This window comes from Theropithecus gelada, chromosome 11 (assembly GCF_003255815.1).
Source record: "Theropithecus gelada isolate Dixy chromosome 11, Tgel_1.0, whole genome shotgun sequence".
Classification (NCBI taxonomy): Eukaryota; Metazoa; Chordata; class Mammalia; order Primates; family Cercopithecidae; genus Theropithecus; species Theropithecus gelada.
The window spans coordinates 5,901,026-5,926,557 of NC_037679.1; the positions used below are offsets into that span (position 1 = coordinate 5,901,026).

The window sequence follows — 25,532 nt, forward strand, 5'->3', positions numbered from 1 at the left end:
TCAGTTGAAGGGTTCTGCTATGTATTAAAATGCAGTAGTTTCTTCTTAGCCTCAGAACCAATTGTGAAACAGTAAATATTCATGCTATATGCAAGGACCCATTAGTTGCTTTAGAGAGAGCTGCCTTCAATATTAAGCAGTAATTACAAATGTTGTGTTCAAATAAATTAGGACATAGGGAAATTATAGTTAAAATAAGTTTTAAAAGGTGAGATAGAAAAATCTAATAATAATAAGGTCCCTATGTTGTTTTGAAGATTATGTTGTTCTCACTCATAAGTGGGAGTTGAACAATGAGAATACATGGACATAGGGAGGAGAACATCACACACCGGGGCCCGTCGAGGGGTAGGGGACTAGGGGAGGGATAATTACATTAGGAGAAATACCTAATGTAGGTGACAGGTTGATGGGTGTGGCAAACCACCATGGCATGTGTATACCTATGTAACAAAACTGCACATTCTCCACATGTACTCCAGAACTTAAAGTATAATATAAATAAAAAATAAATAAATAAATAAATAAAATAAAAATTATGTACACAACATATAAAATAGATGCAAAGAGAAATCGTGTATATCAAAATGTTAATCGTGGTTATTTCCAAAATGTGGAAATGTAGATAGTGTTTAGTTTATTTCATCTATATTAGCCGGCTAACCTTTAAAAAATACGGATTACTTTTATTATCAAAAAATAATAAACAGAATTAGAAACAAAAGTAACAAAACAAAGAGTTCCTATTTTAGGTTTTTCAACAATTGTTAATCAAATCCTGGGCATTAGCCACTAGCTACATTTCTATTTTGGGGTACTTAACCAGCAAACAATCAACTCCCTTAAAAAGTCTTTGATTCTGAATGGGCATTTATGAGCTATTTAGAATCTAGATAAAATTATACATCTCCAGTTTGTTCTGAAAGAATGGAAAAAAATCGATTGTTTTTTCCCCATCTGCAAGAGATATTCTAAATAGATCTCAAAATATTGTTGAGAAAAATGGGCATATAATATGTAACAGGATGCACAAAATGTCCATGGCATCTGAGGGGTAGGAGAAGTGTGGTACCCAACTCAGCTTGCAAGGGGCAGAGAAGCTTCTGGAGGAAGTGACAGCTGGGCTAAAGCCAAAAGAACAAATAGAAGGTTGGCAGGAGAAATGCGATGGGGAGCAGACTGCAGGCAGAGCAGATAGCACAAGCAAAGGCAAGGAGGCAAGAAGCAGTTCCTGGCAGCTGGGTGTTTCTGAAAGAATGGAAAATACCACTGGAAAGGTCACTGCAGGGATCACACATGTCTTTTCTTTGTTATGTTTAATTCATATGAGTTCATAAAAGAAGTCCAGCTCAGCAGTTCCACATAGAGCTCGAGATTTCAGATATTTGAAGAAAATGTGTTTTGTTGAAATAGTGATAATAAAGGTTACTACTAACAGTAAAAACCACCTGGGTAGCATGAGGCAATCCTTCCTACGTTGCATCCCTAGAGAGTTTATGTGGACCTGGGCTTCTGCTTTGTGTTTGGACCATCAGGATTGTTGTATTAGGCTAAGAACAGAAAAGCTTAGGTTCATGAAGTATTTTGTTTCAAATGATGTAAACTATGTCAAAAAATAGTTAATTGCAAGTTTTACAGGAGTTGAATCTTTAACTATAGAAATCCTGACTCTTCCTTCCTAGATATTTGAAGTTAATTTTTTAAGTTAGACTCTAAAATTCCACATATTTCAATTTGTCTTAATTATTTTAAAATCTACTTAGGTGAAGATCAATACTTGTTAATTATATATGAGCAATTTTCCAGTAATATTAATATCTTAATTTGCAAGCATTTATATTCCTTAATTATTTCTTAATAGGGTCTTGTATAGTGTTATAAGTAACAATGGAAAGATTGATTCGTGCTTATTTGGATGGGTAGTCTGATTTTTACATGTGAATAAGACAATCTTACTGACTTAAATAGTTTTGCTTGCATCTTTTCTTTCTCTTTAAATTAAAGGCTGATGGCATTTCATTTGATGTTTACTTAAGACTTTCAGCATTAGCTTTTCTGAGGAATCCTGAGAGGAGCTTCACTGTTTTTGTCTTGAAACTTTCTGTTTATCCCTTTTTATCTACATGAGAAGTCTTCTGACACCCGATTGAAAGTCTTCTCTTGTTCTGAACAATGTTCTCTTCTGTTACGCTAACACTCAGTGCTGGACTTTGATTCAGAAGATCTGGGTTCTAATTCTGACTCCATTAATTACTAGCTGTACTATCAACAACTTGGTAAACTCTATGAGCTTTTTCTCATTTATAAAATAGTACATAGTTCCTAGGGTGACAACAGAACTATTGGTGGCAGCAGATAAAATGTACACATTTTTTTTATTTTAGTAAATTAAAACAAGGAATTTTACAAACCTAAAGTAAACTATAAACATGACTGGAGTTCAAACTAGCCAAATTTCTTTCTCCCTGTGGAACTCTTTTTTGCCATTGTTTGGATTAAAAACCTTAGCAATGTCAGTAAGTAGTAACTACACTTAAAAAGAGGTCAGAGAAATATCAAAGTGGTCATCCAAAAGAAATATTGGACATAAAATTCTGACATGTTGATATGAAATCTCAGTTCTGAATGTTTCAATTTCACTAATTCCCCTTGCAAAATTTTCACCAAATGTGAATTGGAATGAGCTGTCTTTAGTATTTTTTTAAATTCCCTTTCCCGTTTTTAATCAATTAGTCAATTAACCAATTATTCCATCAGTGAGTAATCTTTGAATATCTATTATGCACCCAGAATGGTTGACATCAGTGTCTCCATGTCTTTTGGCTTTCCTTCTGCCTCCTCACATTGGCCCCATTTTATTCTGACAGACCATAAGCCTTAAGATAACCCGGGCGCTTTACAGCTGAGCTGATATTCACAAGAGTTCTGTTGACATATACATATGCATATTAATTTATTAATTATATCTTATATAAACAAAGACATCTGCATACCTATATCTGTGTCTGTATTTATATTTATTACAAAGCGCAGTCCTTTATTTTCTGTTCAGATGAGCTCAGCTTTCATCCTGTGTTCAGATGCTATGTTCCTCTTAGTTCATTATTGTTTTCTCACTGTAATTCCAAACTCTTTTTCTCAAATATGATCTGCCCAGTGAAATGGAGAACACATTGACTCTGGAGTTCAAACTCAAGGACTCGGATCCAATCGCCACTCTGCCGCCTAGGAGCTGGGAGACTTTAGATAAGTCAAGTTAACCCCTTCCTCCTTTGTGTTGCTTGTGCCTCTTGCAAGCCTCACTGTTGAGCTTAAGTGCTGCACTGTAAAACGTTTGTTTACATGTCTGCCCTTCTTGACTCTGAAGTCTTCAAACACAGACACTGTGTCTTATTCAGCACAGCACAGAGTTAAATAGTACAGATTCTGGAGCCCCACTGCCTAGACTTAAATCTGACTTCTGTCTTTTATCCTGTCTGACTTTGGGCAAGTTATTTGCCATTTCTGCGCCTCAGTTTCCTCATCTACAAGAAGGAAATAATAATAGTGCCTACCTCATACTGCTGTTATGAAGATTAAGTAAGTTAATATTTGTGGAGCATTGAGAAGAGCATCTGGCACACAGTGAACATTTGTGAGTATTTGTTATATATGCATATTTAAAGAATTGTCTCCATCTTCAATACCTAATATGATATCTACTTAATAAGTCTTTTTTGAATCAGTAAAGTCATGCAAATATTCTGGAACTCAGTTTTCTCTTTAATACTGGGTCTAACGGAAACTTAGACAAGGTTACTGTGAGGGTTAAATGAGGTATTGGATATATAGCATTATAAACATACAAGGTATTTCTATTGTTCTTTGTTTACAAATGTGAAACATTAGCAAAATTGATTATAGAATTAAATTAGCTTCAACACTTTTTCCTTTGAAAGTGTATTGTTACTGTGTATTAGACTATTATTTCACTTGTTATACTATTGATTAGCACTGTGGAAAAGGTGAAAAATGTGAGGTTTTGACTCTGACCCCTGGAATCTCAGAAAACAACCTCGTAACAAGGCACAGTTTGCAATATGTGTTTGTTTAATATTAACCAACCTGTGAAGCTGAACAGCCCCATGGTACATATTTACCCCTGAACCTGTCATCAGAGCCAGTGTTTAAACATGCAAGTGTACTAGCAGATTTTGGGGGGTTGACTGGCTTTGCTTTGGGTTAATCTTTTTTGTGAGACTGATAAAATATGAAGACCAAAGATGTACCATGACACACTTTCCAAATGCCAAAGTAAGTGACCTACATTTCACTTACACTGTACCATTTGATGTTGCTGAGCATTTTAGTACTAATTGCCAAAACAGCTAGCCACACGGTTTTGGTCTAATCACATTCAGTAGAACCAAATATAAGACACTTTTAATCATTATGAATCAGTGTATGGATTAACTGGCAGCACGAATGGATGACTGGCTCTCTTTGAGGCAGTTTCTTGATCAAACAAGACCACATACTTGTCTTGGGACAAGATCCATGGGAATCTCCCATCTTTACATCTCTTAAATTCAAGGCAGTCTTGCAAGCATGCATACATGCTATTTCTCATTAATTTGAGGTTAACCTGGCTAAGAGTGCTTAGAATTTGAGTTGTAGACTAAAAGGTTGTGGTGTCAAATACTTTATTGGGTCCAGTTTCACTCATTCTTTGATATTTAGAAATGAGGAGTTTTATTCATTTCAGTGTGCAGAAATAGATCATGTACCATGGCTTTGTGGCACATGAGTTTTCACCTAAAATGCTTAAGAAACAATTTTCTTCCAAAGCTTTGCATTATCTCATGTAATCACAGTTATTCTATGTTATGGCTGCTAAAATTATTTGGGAATAATTGAATAGAAGATCTATATGAGATAGTATACTGTATTAACCAGATTTTTGGTCAAAATTACTTTTCAAGGATTAAAAATGGCTAAAAGATACACATACACACACACACACACACACACACATATATATAGAGAGAGAGATAATATGAATCATATTGAGATGGCCTTCCTTTTATTTCTTGAGTAGATTGGTAAATTAAGACCATTTTCTGCTTGTTATTCAACTCCTCCCTCTCTTCCTCTCTTCCATCCCTCCCTTACTTCCTTTTTTATTTTTGCACAGAGCAGTAGCTTAGTAAAGAAGGCATGTGTCTTCTTTATTTACTTTTCTTCAATGAGATAATTTACAACCTTAGAACATGGCCTGGGATAGAGTAAGAGCTAAATACATATTAGTTGCTGTTGTTGTTGGCTGTATGTTTTTAAATCAGTGGGCTCCATAAAATAGCCTAGGCACACAATATGTTTATGGGAATCTATTCATAAAATAATCTATAAGCAGTAGATTATTTTTAATTCAACATAATAATCAATATTAAATAACTAAACTCCAATTCAAAAATTTAATTCTGTATTTCTTGGCTGAAAATCAGATGACAAATTTAATTCATAGGCCTCCTGGCAAACATTTCAGGAATGGTTCCCAATTTTTGTTATTAATAATATTAATAGGTACCCAAGAGAGATGGCTTCCTTTAGTGGGTTCCTTAAAATATCCAGCCACTTGGGCATTAGCATTCCTTGTCTTGTGTTAACTTGTTAAGGAGTTAACATTTCACACATAGGAGGCCCTGAAAAAATATATATTTAAAGAGAAAGGCTGACATGGTCTTAATTCCTCCAGCACTGCTGCAACATCTGTTAACTGTGGTCTGACATTTAATAAAATATATGGATTTGCCATAGAAATGTCTGCAACACAAAGCATATATGTGTTTCTAAGAAAAGGAGAACTTTTTCTTTTAAAGAAACATACAAAAATCTGTTAGTGATAGGTACCAATGAGATATTCTGCAAAATAGAAATATGTATAGCAGCACTATTTTAATATGAGACCATAGGATACTTCTAAACCTTTTACTTAGAAAATGTCTAAGTTACTTATTACTATTATTTTACAAAAGGAATCTTAAAGGGTGATATTTAGATGCATAATATTGACTCTGGCGAAAAAAACACAAAACCATACATGTAAGAATTTGGGGTCATGACTGTCACTTTGGACAAAGCATAATACATAAATATAATGTCTTTATTTTATTTTGCCTGACACTTTCTGTATGTCTGAAGTATAATTTGTGAAAAGTGAACCTCAAAAAACTTTAAAAAACAGACAAACAAAAAACATTCTATACCTATTTCTAAACTATATGTGTAAAATGTTACTTCAATTTTTATAGATATAAAAATATGGGCAGCTTATTCGGCCTTCTTTTGGCGTCAATCAGCATATTTGGTGGCCTAAACCCTGTAGTGAATTTGAAGCCTACCACGCTTAACTATTTCCCCACCTTCCCTATTTAGAAGGTGTGCACTCATTTATTTTTTTCTCAGTTAATTCTAGTGGAGAATAAAGGAGTAATAAAAATGAAATCACATGGACTATCGAACAGTTTTCTAATTTTTTTTGCAAAACAAAATAGTTATAATGGTAGAAACTCAGAAACATATGCATATATATTAGTCTTACTGAGAGAATTACAAAGGGGCACCAAATAGGCTTTTAATTTCAATTCTGATCCAAAAATTTAGAAAGTAACCATATAGAAAGCAACAATCCAGAGGCACTGGGAGATCTTGGCATAGAATAACCTCTTACCCAGTTGAGGGAATCAAATTCCTGAAAAGTCCATGACCGGAAAATTTCAGGTTGAGTAGCTTAATAGCTTAAAGGGAAGATATGGTTTACACAGTTGGGGCCAGGCTTGTGTATATCTGTGAAATATTTTCACACAAATAGAAGTTTAAAAAAAAATAACCAATGATATTTTTACATAGTTTTAAGTGACAATAATAAATACAATTAAATTTTGAGTTCTCACCTTTTGCTCACTAAAAAAGTTTCTAGAGTGGTTCTGTACAAGAGCTCCAACAACTGCAAACTCATACTACTTTGTTGTAGATAAACACATACCAGGGGACATGTTTGGCCTTTTTCTATCAAGACTTCCAATGCCTTTTTGATTTTATGGATTAGAGGAATTATCTCCTGCTTGCTAACCCCAGTGTTGATCCAGGAACAGGACTCACTTAGATGCTTGACAAGGAGAAACTTCTGATAACTTTAATTGACCTAATTGACCTACTAGGTCTAGATGAGTAGATATTTCTCAAACTTGTTCCTCTGCCTCTCAAAGCAGAGGTTTTTAACCTGGTGCACGAAAACGATATCGCAAGGCACAAATTGCCAACCCTTCTTGCACTTATTGTTGCTGCCTCCCCTCAAACCAAAACCCAGTTCTAAGGCCTTACCTGAAGCCCCAGGAGCCTCTTATGTCTTCTAAGTCTTTAGACAAAAGGATCTCCTCTCACTGTGCTTCCATTTATATTCCCTTTCTATCAGTGAGCCCCTGGTCCTTACTCTTTTTCTCTTATTCTCAATCAGACTGACTGGGATTTGCATATATGATGTTAAATTCATGCAACTTCATAAAAGATACATTGAAGCAAATTCATACTATGATTTTTGCATAGCTGATTGCAGTTAAAATTAATTCCTATTGGTAAAATTACTTAGATATACTAATAAAGTAATAGAAAATTATTATTAACAAAGGTTATATGTTCTTTAAAAATATTTTCTAGTATAGGTGAATAGTGTAAGCATAAAGTGTTAAATTCTCTTAGTTTTTCAAGAGTTGAATATAATAGAGAGAAATAATACTAAAGTGAGAAGATGACAGACTTTTGTAAAAGTTTTCTTTTGACTTTCGCCTTGGGAAAATAAGACCTGCACGTTCATCTGTCATTGTAGTAGGGAGATCATGTAAGTGTGACCTTCATAATCCATGCTAGCATTTGTTTCTTATGAGATAATCCAGTGGTTTGTGTCTTGCTGTCTCTCGTCTTCTGGGAGTATTCTGTAAACTATTGGTAAGTTACTGGGGCGTGTCAATGAGTTCTGCCACACTAGAGTCTTAAGAGAAGCAGCTTAGACAAAACCTATGAACCACTTCTATATGAGTCATATTTTCATTCATTCCAAACCAGTTCCCTGTTTTATTTAAATGTTATTTATATGCTGATTATTTTAGCTACATCAGATTTGCAGAATGAGAAAAGCAAGTAAATTGTTCCTTAAACATGATTTTTTCATGATCCTTGGCAAAAGTATTATAATCTAGACCCCAAAATGAAATGTCTGATTACTTAGTTTTGGTAATATAGTACAACTCATTTTTACTTCTTTATTATGGGAAAAAATTTAAATTTAAACATAAGTAGACGGAATAATATAAGGAACCCTCAGCTGGCATTATCCAATATCAACTGTGGCCAGTCATTGCATCTAAACCACTGTGCCCCCTCTCCCATTATTTTAAGGTAAATCCCAGATACATAATTGCGTAACAAATATTTCTATGTATATCAGTAATCAAAAAATACTTTTAAAATGTAGCCATGTGAGACAATTTTAAAAATCAAAACAACACCTAGTGTTTACTGGTTATATCTTGCAGTCTTACAGAAAGCTGAGCAAGTGCCTCTGGGTGAGTAGATGAAACCTGGCTGAAAGGACACTCCAAAAAGGCTAAGTTCTTTCAGGAAGAAATGTTAGGTAAATCATAGGTATTAAAGTGAAATTGATCAAAATTAGGCAACATATAGCCTGGAGGATCCTCAGGGCAACAGAAGAAGAAATGACAAGTTGCAATTTAAAAAAAAAGGGGAATCAATTTTATGAGGGTTAGACTTGAAGAAGGCAGAATTTTGGAGTTTGAGAATGACATTTTAAAAGTCATGTAAATCAACACAATTCAGAATATGGGTAATTCTGTAGGACAAATAACTAGATTTCATCATCAAATAAATTGCAAGATGTGGAAAAAAGACATGAGAGGTTATTGACTCTAAGGACTGAAAGAGACTTAAAAGACTTAACAACCAATGAGAGTGGGAACCCTGTTTGGATTCTGATTCAAACTAAGTGGAGGGAGGGAGGGAGAGAGAGAGAGAGAGAAAGAATATGAGAAATAAATGAACACTGCATGAATATTGATAATATTAAGAAAATGTTGGTTTGATGAATATGGTAATTACCCAGATTTGATCATTACACATTATATATATGTATCAATATATCACTCTGTACCAATTATTAAATACCAATTAAAAATTAAAATAAGAAAATAAATGTTGGTTATATTTAAGATGTGATGATATTTTAGTTATTCTTAAAGACTTATCTTCTTGAGATACATAGTGATCATTCATGGATCAGATTATATGATGACTTAGATCAGCTTGGAAATAATTTAGTAGTGATTGTGGTGGGGTAGCAGAGCACAAAAGATATGAGTATAGATAAACTACAACAGACAAGTATTGATTATTGTTGAAACCAAGTGAAGCTGGAGATTCATTACACTATTCTCTGTACTTGGGAATGTTGAAAACTTTCCCAATTGAAAAGATTCGTGTAAATTTCCTAGTTTGGAAATACCAAACATAGTTTTCTTGGTAGTTCCCCCAGAAGTTGAAGAAAGAAGACACTATAAATTCCTTCAGTCAACCAGAAGTATTAATTAACTAGCACTTTTGAGTTATGCCATTATAGATGAAGTTTATAGTGATGACTCTGAAACATTGAAAAGTTAAATTATGATTTAAAATTTGATTTAAAATTTAAATTATGATTTAAATTTTTGATTTTAAAGTGGGCCTCATGTGTTGTTTTAACAGCTTTATTGAGGTATGACTGACAAATCATACATACTTAATGTATACAATGATAAGTTTGGACATGTCTATACACCTGTGAAACTGTCACCATGATCAATGTAATAGATATATCCATCACCTCCAAAAGTTTCTTTGTGTCCTTTTGTTTACTTTTGTTTGTGGTAAGAACACTTTACATGAAATCTACTCTACTAACAACACTTTAGTGCCTAATGATAGGCATTATGCTATACAGCCAATCTCTAGAACTAACCCATCTTGCATAACTGAAACTTTATGCCAACTTAACTGCAACTCTGCATTCCCCACTTCTTCCAGCCCCTGGTAACCACCAGTCTATTTTCTGCTTCTGAGTTTGACTACTCTAGCTGCTTCATATTAAGTGGAGTTGTGCAGGATTCGTCCTTCTGTGACTGGCTTATTTCACTTAGCACATTGTTCTCTAGGTTCATCCATGTTGTCACAAATAGCAGGATTTCCTTCTTTATCAAGGCTGAGTAATATTTCATTTTATGGATACACCACATTTTCTTTATCTATTCATCTGTCAGTGGACATTTGGGTTGTTTCAATAACTCGGCTATTGTGAATAGCTCAGCAATGAACATGGGAGTGCAAGTATCGCTCTGAGATTTTGATTTCAATTATTTTGGATATATACCCAGAAAGTGGGATTGTTGGATCATATTGTTGGTTCTATTTTTAATTTTTTTAGGAAACTCCATACTGTTTTCCATATTGCCTGTACTAATTTATATCCACACCAACAGTGTACAAGAGTTCCCTTTTCTCCACATGCTTGCTAACATTTGCTATCTTTTGTGTTTTTGATGATAGCCATACTAATGTGTGTGTGGTGATATTTCATTGTGATTTTAATTTGCATTTCTTTATGACTACTGATGTTGAGCATCTTTTCATATACGTGTTGGTCATTTGTATGTCTTTTTGAATAAATGTCTATTCAAGTCCTTTGATCCTTTTTTAAAATCATGTTATTTGTTATGCAGGTCTGTTCCTTATATATTTTGGATATTCAATTCATCAGACACATGGTTTGCAAATACTTTCTCCCATTCCATAGGTTGCCTTTTCATCCTATTGATTATTTCCTTTGCTGTGCAGAAGCCTTTTAGTTTGATGTAGTATTGTGTGTCTATTTTTGCTTTGTTGCCTGTGCTTTTGGTGTCATATCCAATAAATCACTACTAAGACCAATGTTAAAAAGTTTTTCCCTATATTTTCTTCTAGGAGTTTTATGGTTTCCAGTCTTACATTCAAGTTTTTAATCCATTTTTAGTTTTTTGTTGTTTGTTTAAGATGTAAGATAAAGATGAAGAGGCCTTCTTTTCCCTATTGTGTGCTCTTGGGACCCTTGTTGAAGATCAGTTGACCATATATGTGTGGGCTTAATTCCAGGCTCTCTATGCCATTCTATTGATCTATCACTCTCTTTATACCAATACCATACTGCTTTTGTTGTTTTGTTTGGTTTTTGGTACCATATTGTTTCAGTTACTATAGCTTTGTAATGTATTTTGAAGTCAGGAAGTATGATGGCTCCAGCTTTGTTCTTTCATAAAATCACTTTGGCTATTTTGAGTCTTTCATGGTTCCATATAAATTTTACAATTATTTTTCCTATTTCTGTAAAAAAATGCCATTGGGATTTTGATGAGGACAGCATTGAATTTGTTGCTCACCATGGATAGTATGGGCATTTTAACAATGTTAAGTCTTCCATTCCATTAACCCAAGAAGTGTTTCCATTTATTTGCTGCTTTAATTTCTTTCATTGACCTTTTATAGTTTTCAGTACACAGGACTTTTACCTCTTTAATTACATTCATTCCTAAGTATTTTATTATTTTTGATGTTACTATAAATGTGATTGTTTTGTTAATTTCCTTTCAGAATAGTTCATTGTCAACATATAGAAATCTAACTGATTTTGTATGTTGATTTTGTATCCTGCAACTTTACTGAATTTGCTTACTAGATTCAAGAGTTTATTGTGGAGTCTTTAGGATTCTTCTACGTGTAAGATCATGAAATGTACGCATACGAAATGTGCATGTATGCACCACACCCCTTAATTAGTTTTTCTGACATCTTTGGGAGGGTGTTATTTTGACACACATGTATACATAGGGTTCCAATCACTTAACAAAGGGTAATTATTTAAGATACAGTCACAGGAATAGAATAAAGCTAGAATCTCTTACCAAAAATAAAATCTGCCAAACATACATATTTTTATGAGACCTAAGAAGGGAAAACTCCTATTTGTGTCTATCTCAGCGAGTGGGCAACTGGAGATTCTCTCTTCCTAGTTGATAGGCGTAAAGCCTACCCCTTCTTATGACAGCAGTTAGGGTTGAGAGACAACTTACTCAAAGACCAAAGCTAATAAGGTCCTGGCATGATGACTGAACCAAAACTCAGAACCCACTGTCTAACTTCTGAGCCCAGTTCCTAAGACAGTCCATTACCATTGGGTACCTACTTTATGTTGAACATGATTCATAAGATAGGATCCTTGTCTCCAAGACCTGTGGAACTGAACTGGAGAGCTGGGGCAAATAGAGTAGATTTTGTATAGGAAGAACGGTGTGACTTCAGAGACAGAAGACTGGATTCCAGGCAGGGGACATGGGATCAGAAGTTTGACCTTGGTAACACCAAACAAGAGTCTACTTCAGGTCAAATAGAATGTTTGTGTAGAGTTTGGTTGAGGTTGATCTTAACTACCAGGTTAAGAAGTTTGAACTTTAAGGAATTTTGGTATAAAGAATAATGGAAAGCATTATATTTGGTTTAATTATTCAATGTGGATACCATGATAATATTATGAAATCATTTTAAAGTAATCATGCAACATATACAGTTTAACATACAATTTAAAAGTAATTATACAATGCACATAAGGCATTTCTAGTTTACTTTTCTTTCAAAAACTGTATTACTTCTCTTCAAAGAAAAAGCTTTAAAAAAAATTAGAAAACAGCCCTCCCATCCCCCTGTAAAAAACAATGCCTGCAATGTTGAGAATTATAGTAAACATATTTACATGTCTTATCACACCTACCTAATGACTGTCATCATTAGTCAAATAAGTAAGCAGTTTAAGAGTGGTATACAAAATTCAGGGGGTCTTTTGTTTGGTCTTGTGACTTACAGAGAAGTGTTCATTCCCTCAAGATTATAGGATTAAATTATCTGCCCTGCCCACACACAGAGAAGATATGACCCAGAAGAACAGCCTGCAAAGTGATGTGAGGTATCTAATGTTTACTTAAAATAAAACACATTATGAAGACAACACAAATGATTCTATTCCATTTCAAAAGACTCAGAAAAGCAGATCGGCCTATAAAAAGAGTTATAAATTATTTTAGCTATGATGTTTCTTCATGTTGAGACTTTGGAACCACCATTGCCAGCTACACTCCATCCTTTCCCAAGATTGAGGACAAGGAATATGTTTCTGGTAACAGAAATCATTAAAATGGAGTCTCAGGGCAGTGCATTCAGTTAAACTCAAATCTAGTCAGGGCTCCAGACTGAGCGTTTCATTCTGTGAACTGACAATATGTCTCTGAAATTCCAGAATGTGAAATTCTGAAACCTCAAAGGGATGTTTACAAATACTTTCAGATAGTAGTGGATATTTTGTTCTCTCCTCTCTTTGGAGGTGGGAGGAGTTCTCCAATGGGTTCTGACTGAAGGGAAGGATTTAGCCTAAGTCTTCCAGGTACTATTCAGAAGTGATGCATTTTCCTTGGCTAGTTACAGCCTCCAGTTTCCAGGTTTCTCATGCTTGTGAGCATTCAGACAAAGAATAACATTTCATTTTAAAACCTGACTTGAAGGGACCTCTGGGAGGCCTCTTCCCAGCAGCAGATGAGGTGGAGGTCAGAGTAGTGTAACACTGACAGTCTCTGAACCTGAACATCTGCCTTTGATAGTTGCCCTTGGGCTAAAGGTGCTGTTTTGGGCTCTGGGTGACCCCTGTCAAACCCAAGAGCTACTCACTGTCATTTCCAGCCATGCCTCTTTCTCTCAGTTGGCAGTATGTGTCTGAGCATAGATTGGCAGGGAACTTCCAATTGCAGAGGCATTGTTTTGATTCATTTCAAGAACTCTGAAATGTCTTAACTAAGGTAAAGTCATAGATTAGTGCACGGCTGTAGAAATTTTAAAAGGTACTAGATTTTATACCTTATTGTCTAAGTACGTACTTTTTTTCTGTCCTGTTCCTTTTCTCCTTTCCAATCCTCCAGTGTTTTAAATGAAGATGGAGTATATACATCCTTTTGCCCGAACACACACAAATGTCATTTTGAAAATAAAAATATTCACATTTGTCCTCATACTTTTCTCCTCTCCAAGTGCCCTCAAGTACCTCCTTAATCCCACTGAAGTTCCAAGTTTCACGGATTTAAAAAGCAAAGGAAAAAGTGCAGCACTAGATAGAGTCAAACAACAGGAATACTACTCAGCATGAAAAACGACCAAACTATCCATCTACCAAATAACTTGCATGGATCTCAAGAACATCAAGCTGAGTGAAAAAAGAAAAAACTCCGTCTCAAAAAGATCACAGGCAGTATGATTCCATTTACATAACAGTTTCAGAACGATGAAAATATAGAGATGGAAAACAAGTGGTTGCCAGGGGTAGCGAGGAGGAGGTGGAGATAATGATAAAGAGGTGGAACAAGGGACATCTGGTGGAAGATACTGGTGGAAGTTCTGCGTCTTGACTGGCCTATAGTGGGTCAGATTGCACAAATCCACATATGTGGCAAAATGGCATAGAAACTATACACACATTATTCCAGTGTCAGCTTCCTGGGTTTAATATTGTACTAAAGTGTGTCAGATGTAACCACTGGAGGTTTGGGAGGCCGAGGCAGGCGGATCACAAGGTCAGGAGATCGAGACCACGGTGAAACCCCGTCTCTACTAAAAATACAAAAAAAAAAAAAAAAAAAAAAAAAACTAGCCGGGCGCGGTGGCGGGTGCCTGTAGTCCCAGCTACTCAGGAGGCTGAGGCAGGAGAATGGCGTGATCCCGGGAGGCGGAGCTTGCAGTGAGCCGAGATCGCGCCACTGCACTCCAGCCAGGGGGACAGAGCAAGACTCCGTCTCAAAAAAAAAAAACAACAACAACAACAAAAAAAAAACAAAACAAAACAAAAAAAGATGTAACCACTGGAGGAAACCAGGTGAAAAGTTTAGGTGGTGTCTCTGTGCAACTGGATGCAAATCTATAATTACTTTATATACAAAGTTTAATATATATATTATATATATACATATATATTATATATATTTATATATTCTTTACAGATGCCTCTGTACAGAAAGAATAATGAAATATAGCATAGTGGCACATGCCAAAAATGTGTCAGATACTTTTTTTAAAGCATACTGTTACTAAAGAATTAGTAAAGTTTTGCTTCAAAAGATAAGAAGGAATAAAACAGTAATGACTGTATTCTCAGGACTGCAATAAAATAACTCTGTTTCCCAGTGTTCTCAACGTTTGGATTGCTTTTCAGGCATTCACAAAGCAAAGTTGGAAACACGAACGCTTTTAGTTAGATCACTTTAACAATAGAGGTCAGTTTGGTCATACGGTTTTAAAGAATATTCTGCATCCATGAAACACATTCCTCCCATTTGGAAAAATTTCAGAAACAAGACTATAGCCTAAATAGCACCATTTGGCATGCACGAAACGCCTCTTAAAAGCAAGGACTGCCACAGCCTCTCTTCTTAAGGAATCCCTCCCACCTGCTTGGTTTTTCAGTGCTTTGCAGTATGTCTTTTTCTCTTTCTCCTTCCACCTTCGTCTCACCCGCTCTCCTGGTCCCTCTAACCAAGTTGCCACGCAAAAGCAGCAAGCAAACCTGTGTGAGTGAGGTGTCCCGAGGCGGCAGCCTCCCGCGGTCCTCCGTGCACGCCACCACCCGGCTCATGCTCCAGGCGCTGCGCACACCCCAGTGGCTGCCCAGGACGTGTGGTCACTGGAGAGCTCCCAGCCACGCCTCTAGATGCTGCTGGGCGGCCTGCAGGAGTACCAGCACTGCAGACAGAACAGCGATCCATCCCTCTGTAAGCCAAAGTTGCCTGTTGATAAATTGCATCTTTTTTCTTTTTCTTCTTTAACGTTTTTATAGTACCGCGAGTGTACCCAGTGTTATTAAATTACGCCAAAACAAAAAGCAAAGTCCCTGCCCTTAGGAGTATGCAGTGTAAAATGAGCAAATGACACAAGGCAAAATGACAGGACGAACATAGGGTGGGTAGAAAGAGTTATAAATGAAAGGGAAGGTAGAATCAATACGACTTTCACTGGACCAAAACATGGAAAGGCTGTTAGGGCCCCAAATCCTCATAGCAGATTATAGAAATGAAGAATTGCAATAATATCTATAGCAGCAATCCTACTTTATTGAGCCTTTATGTGCCATGCAGTATCATCATCACAATAATTCTATACCATAGCTGCTATTTTTAAAAGTGTCAGATATGATTCTAAATGTTTTACAAATATTCACTCATGTGATCCTCCTAAAATCCCTGTGATGTAGGAACTATTGTTTTCCCCATTTCAGAGATGAGTGAAGCAGTAAGGTGGACTGACTTGCTCAAGGTAACTCAGGTGAAAAGGGGGAGAGCCAAAATTGGAAGCCAGGAAGTTGGATGATAGAATCAAGATCTGAGCCCAGGAAGCCCAATTTTATAATGGTATTAGGATTCATATCCACATTGCCTTGCCTACCAAGCTTATACTCTTAATCATGTGCAACCATGCAAATTAAATAAACAATTTAAAATTATTTATATTGACTATAAACAATACACAAAATCATTTTGCAAAGGCCTTTAATAGGTCCATGAAAAAGGTGTTTATTTGAAGAATATTTTCTGTCAAAAAACAGAGAAAGAAACAGGTTTTCCTTCCTTCCTTCATTCATTCAAAAACATGTACCAGTGTCTGTTTATACCAGGCATTGTGTGAGGCACCAGGGTGACAGTAGTGAACAAAAGAAACAAACTTAAGGGGAAACCAGGGAACTGAGATGGTAGTCATTTTAATGATGAATCCACATTAGGTTTATTGGGAGCAATAGGCGGAAATAGCCAACAAGAAATAATCATATACAGGAAACGACATTCTCTAGGCTGGACTGTCTGGCATGAGTATTATTTAGTCCTTTTTTCCGTCTCCTCTCCTTTTTCCTTTATTTTAGTTATGATAGAGGAAATCGTGCTATCACAAAACATTTCATATGGACATTTGTTAACATTTCAAATAATGCTTTGGGTGGTAGAAGTAATTGAATTCCCTTCCTAATAACATTATGACCAACAGTATTTTATAAGCATGGATATGGTAAAGAGGTATGCAGACCTCTGAGCTTGGAATAAAAATCTGGAATAATAGATCCTTACAAAACAAAAGTTGTCAAAGTCTATTATGAAAATCCAGGATCTTGACTGGCATAAACATCTACTAAAAAGATAAAAGGATAGCATTTGTTACTGTCATTCAATTCCCTACCTCACCTTTTTTAAATACGTTTTTACTTTCTGACTCAGATATAATATACAAAATGAAAAATATAGCCATTAAAAACTAAAATCAGAAGAGAAATCCCCTCCACCTCTCCCCTCATAAAAGCATAGAAGAACATTTGTTTGGATTTTGTTGTATGTTTTTGTAAATTTTGTCTATGCTAAAATAGAATACGCCCTTAAGAACCAGAAAAATAATTTGGTTTCCCTTCAAATGGAAAGATAAGACTTTGTTGTTTTATCTTTCCATTTGAGCACTAGTTCTAAATCCTAACATTAAAAGCAATCAAAAAAAGCTATATGCTTTCTATTATGGGACCATAATAAAATAATAAAATGTATTGCTAATTCTTGCATTCAATTACTTTGTTCTGTTAGCACAAGTAACTTTCAAAATTCAAGGGAGGGGCAGAGCTAAGGGACACTTGCAGAGAGAATGTGCAAGGACCTCCATGACCACACCTCCCTCCCCAGTCTCCTCCCAAGCATTCTCTACTGACTAAGAGTACTGAACTCTCAAATTCCCGAATTGACTCCCTCCTTACCCTTTCTCAGTCTGGTCTCTCCACTGAGAGTCCTTTCCTCACATCCTCCAATTCTTTGCCTGGCTAACTTTTATTTCTACTTCAAAACCTTGCTCAGGTACCACCTGGTCTTGAAATGTTCTCTGACCCTTTTCCTAAGTCAGGTTCTCTGGTAGAGTATTCAAATCTGATTTTTTGTTGTTGTTGTTGTTATTTGTTTGTTTGCTTGAGACGGAGTCTCGCTCTGTTGCCCAAGCTGGAATGCAATGGCATGATCTCAGCTCACTACAGCCTCTGCCTCCTGAGTTCAAGCAATTCTCCTGCCTCAGCCTCTCGAGTAGCTGAGACTACAGGCACATGTCACCACACCCGGCTAATTTTTGTAATTTTAGTAGAGGTGGGGTTTTACCATATTGGTCAGGCTGGTCTGGAACTCCTGACCTCAGGTGATCCATCTGCCTCAGCCTCCCAAAGTGCTGGGATTACAGGCATGAACCACAGTGCCAAGTCTTTTTCCTGGTTTTTAATCATGCTGTATTGCAAATGTTTCTTTGTCTATTCTTTCCTCCAGTAGACTCATTCATTGTTCCACAAATATTTCTTGAGCACCTGGTGTTTGCCCGGCACTGTGCTAGGTGATAGGGAGATAGGAATAAAAGAAACTCCCTAATGTAGTTTCTTGAAGATAGTAACACTTGATAATTATTTGTGGAATGAATGAGTGAAATTAGGTCATTACATACATAGTGGAAGGAAGAACTGAGACATGGAAGTGATTCTGTTTTTCCATTTCTCCCATTTCTCACACCGCATTGTGTTATGGAACACATTTCTAACACCCTTGTTTCCTTAAGTTTTTGTTCTCCTCCCTCTGGTTGTCTTTATTTTACTACTGTCTTTATTGCAACAAGCAGGAGCTTTTGCATAGGACGAATTTGATTCTAATACCAGCATTGTTACTTACTAGCCATATGACTCTTGGCTCTTTCCTTAACCTCTTCAATTTCCTGTCTGTGAAACAGAGATAACAAATACCTATAGAATAGAATATCGTGTGAAGATTAAATGAGATTCATATTAAAGAGCTTAGTATGAAGCCTGGCTCTTAAAGCACCTTTCCTTTCATTTGTCCCTCCCCTACTTCTACCCCTTATCCTTCCCACAGGACATCATCAGGGCAGTAGTGGCTTGCAAGATGATTTCAAGTGATACATGGAAGCACATTTTTAAAAACTGTGTAATTATTTTGATACATTATTGTTTTGATATATATAAAATATGTAACTAAGCCTTTGATTTTTATAGAAATCTTTGCTTTGGATATGTAAAAAATAAAGAAAGGAGGATTAAGGTTCTAAAAATAGCATAAGGCAAAAAGAAAAAAAACCTGATACATAGACGCCTGAAAACACTGCAGAAATGAGCAAAGACAATGCCATATAAGAAGAAAAACATTAATCACAAAGTCCACAAGCTGTTATGTGTATTGTGATTGTCCTCACCACATGTTTGTGCTGCCAAACTGACATGGAACACAGGTACACTATTCCTTTCTCAAATGTCACTTATGTAGAAAAAATCCAGTCCTGAGACTGCAAAGACTCCAGAGACTTCAGCTGCATGATCATGTCTTTAGCTTGCTTGGAATAGGATTAGTCTGTAATAGAATAAGAAGTCAGCCCCAGGTCCCTAGAAGTCACCTGTTCAGCTCCCCTCCATGATAAAGAACAAAGTGAAAGACAATTGCTCGTTTATGTTTATGAATAATTAATGCCCAAGTAGAACTTCCAAAATATTTTGTGTTCTTCACACTGTGTATCTCCATTTTCTGACCTATAAACTGGGTATAATAATAGAATCTATCTCATAAGATTGTTATGAAAGTCAAATGTTAACATAAAGGAAGCACTTAGAAACATATGATGTAAAAGTTCCTACATATGTGTGAGCCGGAATTACCATTAATCTAGTTGAGACCAGCCTCCAGTTTGCCTCCTGTCCTAGCAGCCTCCAAAGAAAGTTATTTATCTCTTTACACCACCAATCTTCCAGCCTTTTGTTGCTTTGTGATAAAATCAGCCTGATAAAAAGCTTCCTGTCTTTGGACACTGGTATTCAGAAATATGGAAAGATCAGATATTCTTTTCAGTGTCTCTATTTTTACAGACTTCTACCCAAAACTTAGATTTTCTATATATTTATTTGTTAGAATTTGAGAGATTATCTCTCTCTCTGTCTCTCTCTGTCACACACGCGCGCGCACACACACACACACTCTTCTTGTGTTGCACAGGAGAGAGTTCACCAATTTCAGCGACTTTTTAGGAGACTTGTTTGCAGTGGGAACAACAACAACATACAACATGGGTTGACTTCCACCACCTCCTGCTTGGCCCTGGAAATTGAGATCTACGTGTAGGATGCTCTCTGTACAACGTAACACAGTTTAGCCCTAATGATTATGTCACAGCTGCCCAGAAGCAAAAAAGGATGGCTATAGGATAGCTAGAAATTGGGAACAGGCCATCCACTGCTGAAGCCCTGGACTCTTCCCGCTTCCTTTAAGGTGAGAAGCTGCCTGCCCACCCGCCCCCGCCCCCACAACAAAGTGGATAACCAAACAGTAGGTCCTTTAGCCTTGGAGGATGGGTCTCCGGGCTAGGTAGAGTCTGCGGGAAGTGCCTGCCCAGATGGGCTTATTGCTTATTGGTCACTCCTACTCCCTTCACACTATGCATTTAAGATCTTGGCATTTACTATCTCCCCGAGACAGGTAGATATGCAGCTTTTTCTCTGAGAAATAGACAAGTGCCAACCTGTCCTTCTCCAGTGTAATCTGGCCCAGGTATCTAAAGGCTCAACTAAGGACCGAGGCCCGGGAATCTCCCGGCCCTAGCCGGGAGATTCACAAGTGCCCAAATTCACAAGTTTCACAAGCGCCCGCATCACTGCCTCCTGCACTCCTCTGCAAATGCCCTGGCACACCCGCCACCACGTATCCCTGAGTTTCCTAGCTTCGTTCGCCCCTTTTCCTCCAAGTCAGTAGCCCGGTGAGCATTCCAGGGTCAGTCCTGGTGCTCACAGTAAGGACAATCTCCCACCTCTCCCTGCTGGATCACAAAGAGGAGCTGGGAGATTTGCCGTTTTCCCCCACAACCGGCACCCTGCGCTGGCCTAGAGCGCAGCGCCCACCTGTGCCACCGCTAGGTGAAGAGTCCCTCACCGCGCGCTGCCTGGGCGCACGGCTGGTGTGCCGCGCTCACCACCTCTACTGGACTCAAGGGTGCTCCCGGCTCACGATTCTCGGGGCTTCCTGCGTCCGGGTTCCCTCTCCCCCTACTCGCTTTCTTCCTTCATTCGCTCTTCTCTCATTTTTTCCTCCTGTCCTTACCCCATCAACTCTAACATTTAATCAATTCCCGGGCTCCTCCTCCCTGGGCTTCTCTTAGCTCGGTTCCAGCGACCCCGCTATCCGTCCCGGCTTGCATTTCTGCACCGCACTGCCCTTCACTCCAGCATGCAGCAGGCCCGGCGCTCCGACCGCGCGGGAAGCCCCCTTCGGAACCGCTGGCGCAGTTTTCAGACTCGCCCGCAGCCCAGAGACCAGGTGCCCACATCCAGCTCTGCTCTCGCCTTCTCCCTTGAAAGAGACTCCTTGGGGGCTCCCCAGGCCAGAGTTCCCCGCCCGGGGAATCATGCTGGTCTCTGGGGTGACCCAGCTGTCAGAGAGGACAGGTCTATTTTAAGCCTTCCACCCAGTGTCCCAGTCCTGAGGACGCAGGCGCGGGCCCAGGGACTTGGGTAACACCTTGCCAGCACGATCCCAAGCGGTGGTGGAGCCAGCTCCCCCGGCGGGAGTCCGGCCTTTCAGCCAGGCAGGCGGCGCGGCCACGGAACACAGTCTCAATACAACCAACTCGAAATCCAAGAGCCCAGGGAATCCCAGGGCGGTGGGCGGAGGTGCCCCATGCCCCAGCCCCCTGGGAATAGGCTACCTTGGCACAACCGCTTTTCCTTGAAAAGAAGTCACACATGAGCCCGCCCAATCAATCTCTTCCCTCCGTGTGCCCTAGTTTACGTTATTTCTAGTCAAGCGAGTCATTAGCCTGCAATAACCCACCCAAAGCGTGACTCTTTGGAAAATAATAAGAATTAGGAACTATGAGCATGTCATGAAGAGGCCAACATAAGCCCCAGACGATTGAGAGACAGGGCTACACACGTGTGCGTGCCCCCGTGCATACACACAAGCACCCATCCCATAGACTGAGATCCAGCTGCAAATTTGGACATTGACGTGTCTCTAAGTCTAACAGGAAATACCAAAAAAAAAAAAAAAAAAATTTTCACTCACCCGCCTCTTTTACTACCCTTTCCAGACCGGGATTCAGGGGAAGTGTCAGAAAGGGATGGATGGAGAGACCCTTCTTTCTTTTCTTTTCGCCTTTCTAAAAAAGAGTGGCAATTTCCATCACGTGATAGGAGCAGCATCCCCAGTGTCGCGTTTCCTGCGGACCCTCCCTTCCAGGCCAGCCACCAATCGTCAGGCGGCAACCTGAGAAGTAGTCCAAAGCATCCTCCCAGGTGGGGCCGAGATGTCCAGCTGTCCTTCAGGGGTGAAGCCTGCCCAGACCCTGCTCCCTCTTTCCTGGGTCCGGGATAACCGAGAAGATCCTCGTGTGGGTTTATTTTTCGACGGTTAGATTTCTTCCATGCGTCAAGGTTGCATTTATGGGATCTGTCCTATAAGCTAAAGTACATGTGGATCTTTATTTTAAAGTCTGTAAAACAGTGTCCACGGTAGGTAACTCACTAAATTTCCTCCTGGTATGGAGGTGACAAACGTGAACTTTACATAAAGAAAAAGAAACATTTGGGGAAACAGTACAAATGAAAAACCTGTAATTCACAATAAACATCACTTTATGCATTAAAGAAATGGAATAACTTGCTGGTGCTTAAGAGTGGGTCTTTGGTGATAATTTTTTTTTTCTAGAATTCCAGTTTAAGCATAATCCTTAGTATACATGAAGAAGGAATTAAGCTATAATAATAAATAGCACTCAAACTTCAATTCTGTTTATTAAAGTTACAACCTACCATTGTACGGAAAATTGTTTACGTTAAAACTATTTTCTAGTATTAAACCTTCTTTGTTTCAAAGAAGTCCCATGTAACAAATACGTTCACAATCCCCCATTTATTTAGTAGTGACTTGTTATTCTTTAGGGAAGGAAATTTATCCTATGGAGACCTTGACCCCACAGTGTAACTAACTCACCAGGCAACACAATTTACCTTCTGAATTCTCACACATCCAATTTGACTTTATTTAGAAGGGCAAGTCTCACTGCCTGTCCATATCGTGAACACTTAGAACCTTCTCGTTTTCTAGTTCCCAGTAACTGTAACACCAGCAACAACTTAGTGCTTTAAAAAAATAATATAACAGCAGAAACTCACCTGGATAATGCATAATAATCAGAAACACTAAGAACACTGCATTAATGCACACACACATACACATCAAACTGTACTAGGGCCATCTGACAATACAGATTCAATAGAAGGATGATGTAACACATTTTCACTGGAGCTACAATTTTAGAACCTAAAAAAATTATATAAAAATGTTTGTTTTATAAAAACTGAGTTTCTTCTGAGCCCCCAAGCAAATATGGTAAACCTCTCTATCATAGCAAGAAGTTTACATTTTGTGGAATTAGACTATATCAGAATAGTTTTGAATTCCCTATAAGCATGTTGAAACTAGATTCTCTTCACATTATCACACTTCTCCATTGATTCTCATTTTATAAACATCTTTTATAAAGCTACTAAAATGTCAAAATTGCTAGGATTTGGAGAGAATTAGTGAGATCAAGGTAGATACACATTTCTCTTTTCCTAACCTGCAATTTAGTAAAAGCAAGACTCAGGTTTATAAGACAAAAAGCCATTCCAGAGAAGGAAGACTCAAATGAAGATAAGATCATTTGAGTCTTCTCAAGATAAGTAATTCCAAGACACAAACTGGTTTACTGTGCAACTGCTCAACTTTTAAATGGACAGCTTCTTTAATCAGTTCTTGACATCTATATCTTAGCTAGCATAGAAGAGATCAAAAGCAGTGGTTCATGGTCTAATGTAATAGAGAACTATGAGTTATGCATTTATATATGCTAATAATATTAATCAGGTGTGGGCTGAGGTTAAATGAGTCTTGTATTCATCTATAAAACAATAAAATTATGGATATTATACATCAATAGAGTCTGAGAAGATCTAAAGCAATGCCTGGGTAGGATGAGACAACTGACAACTCTTTATTTTCTGTGTTACAATAAAAAATTTGAACCATTAATGGCCACATTGAATCTGCTCACCAATCCTCAAGAGTTTCTTTTAAACTTGTGTTTGAAAGGATGGGAAGCAATTCTAACCAATGACATGAGTATTCCTGAGGGCCACATTGTGAAACACATTTTGGTTTCTCCTCAGATCATTCACTGGCTGTAGAGTACATAGCTTGATTTAGAATCTCAGAGTCGCCACCTACTAGCTATAGAACCTTGGACAAGTCTCTTAAGCTCTTAGTGGCTCAGTTTCTCATCTGAAAAATACAGAATGTTTCCTGATACATTGCTTTCCTGACTTAAATCATGTTCAGAGGGTACTACAAACACACTTAGTGATGGAGAAAAACAGAAGCTTATAGAACAGTTAGAAGTTACTCATCATTTTGAAAAGCTGAATTGATTGGAACTCTCTAAAATGATTTTAACACTCTGGGTTTAGGAGTGGTCATTGGTTTTGTTGTGGTTGCTTTTGTTTTAAGAAAAATCTATATTTAAAAATTTATGAAATATATTTTTCAGAACTGAAGCTAATACTTGTAGAGTTCTATGCTGCAACAAGTTTAAAAAACACTGTTACAATTATCATGATTCCTCAAAGGTTTTATTTTTTAAATAGACGTACATATTATCTGAAGCACATGTGATAATTTAATACATTCATATAATTTGTAAAGATCAAATCAGTGTAATTGGGCTATGTATTACCTTAAATATTTGTCTTTTCTTTATACTAGAAGCATTCAAATTATTCTCTTCTAGCTATTTTGAAATACACAATCAATTATTATTGTTAACTATAGTCATCCTACTAATCTTCTACATGCTAGGGCTTATTCCCTCTATTTAACTGCACTTTTATACCCACCAATCTTCTATTTTTATGAGATCCACTTTTTTAGCTCCCATATGTCACTGAGAAAATGCAATATTTGTCTTTCTGTGTATGGCTTACTTTAGTTAGTATAATGACCTCCAGTTTTATCCATGTTACTGCAAATGACAGGATTTCATTCTTTTTGTAGCTGAATAATATTCCCTTGTGTATACGTTCCACATTTTCTTTATCCATTCTTCCGTCGATGGACACCTAGATTGATTCCATATTTTGGCAATTTTGAGTATTGTCACAAAAAACATGGAAGTTCAGATATGCCTTCAATATATTGATTTCCTTTCTTTTGGATATATACCCAGAAGTGGAGCTGTTGGATTATATAGTAGTTCTATTTTTAGTTTTATGAGGAACCTCCATACAGTTTTTCATAATG

At 37.4% G+C, this 25,532-nt stretch overlaps 1 protein-coding gene across 1 annotated transcript in view; it reads right to left on the bottom strand.

Moving 5' to 3' along the window:
- The window catches only part of SLC38A4 (solute carrier family 38 member 4), a 60,200-nt gene extending 44,396 nt beyond the window's left edge, over positions 1-15,804 (bottom strand). Inside the window, exon 1 of the mRNA XM_025403671.1 lies at positions 15,710-15,804. The gene's annotated coding sequence lies outside the window, so the exon portion shown is untranslated. The remainder of the gene's footprint in view (positions 1-15,709) is intronic.
- Positions 15,805-25,532: the final 9,728 nt, after the last annotated feature.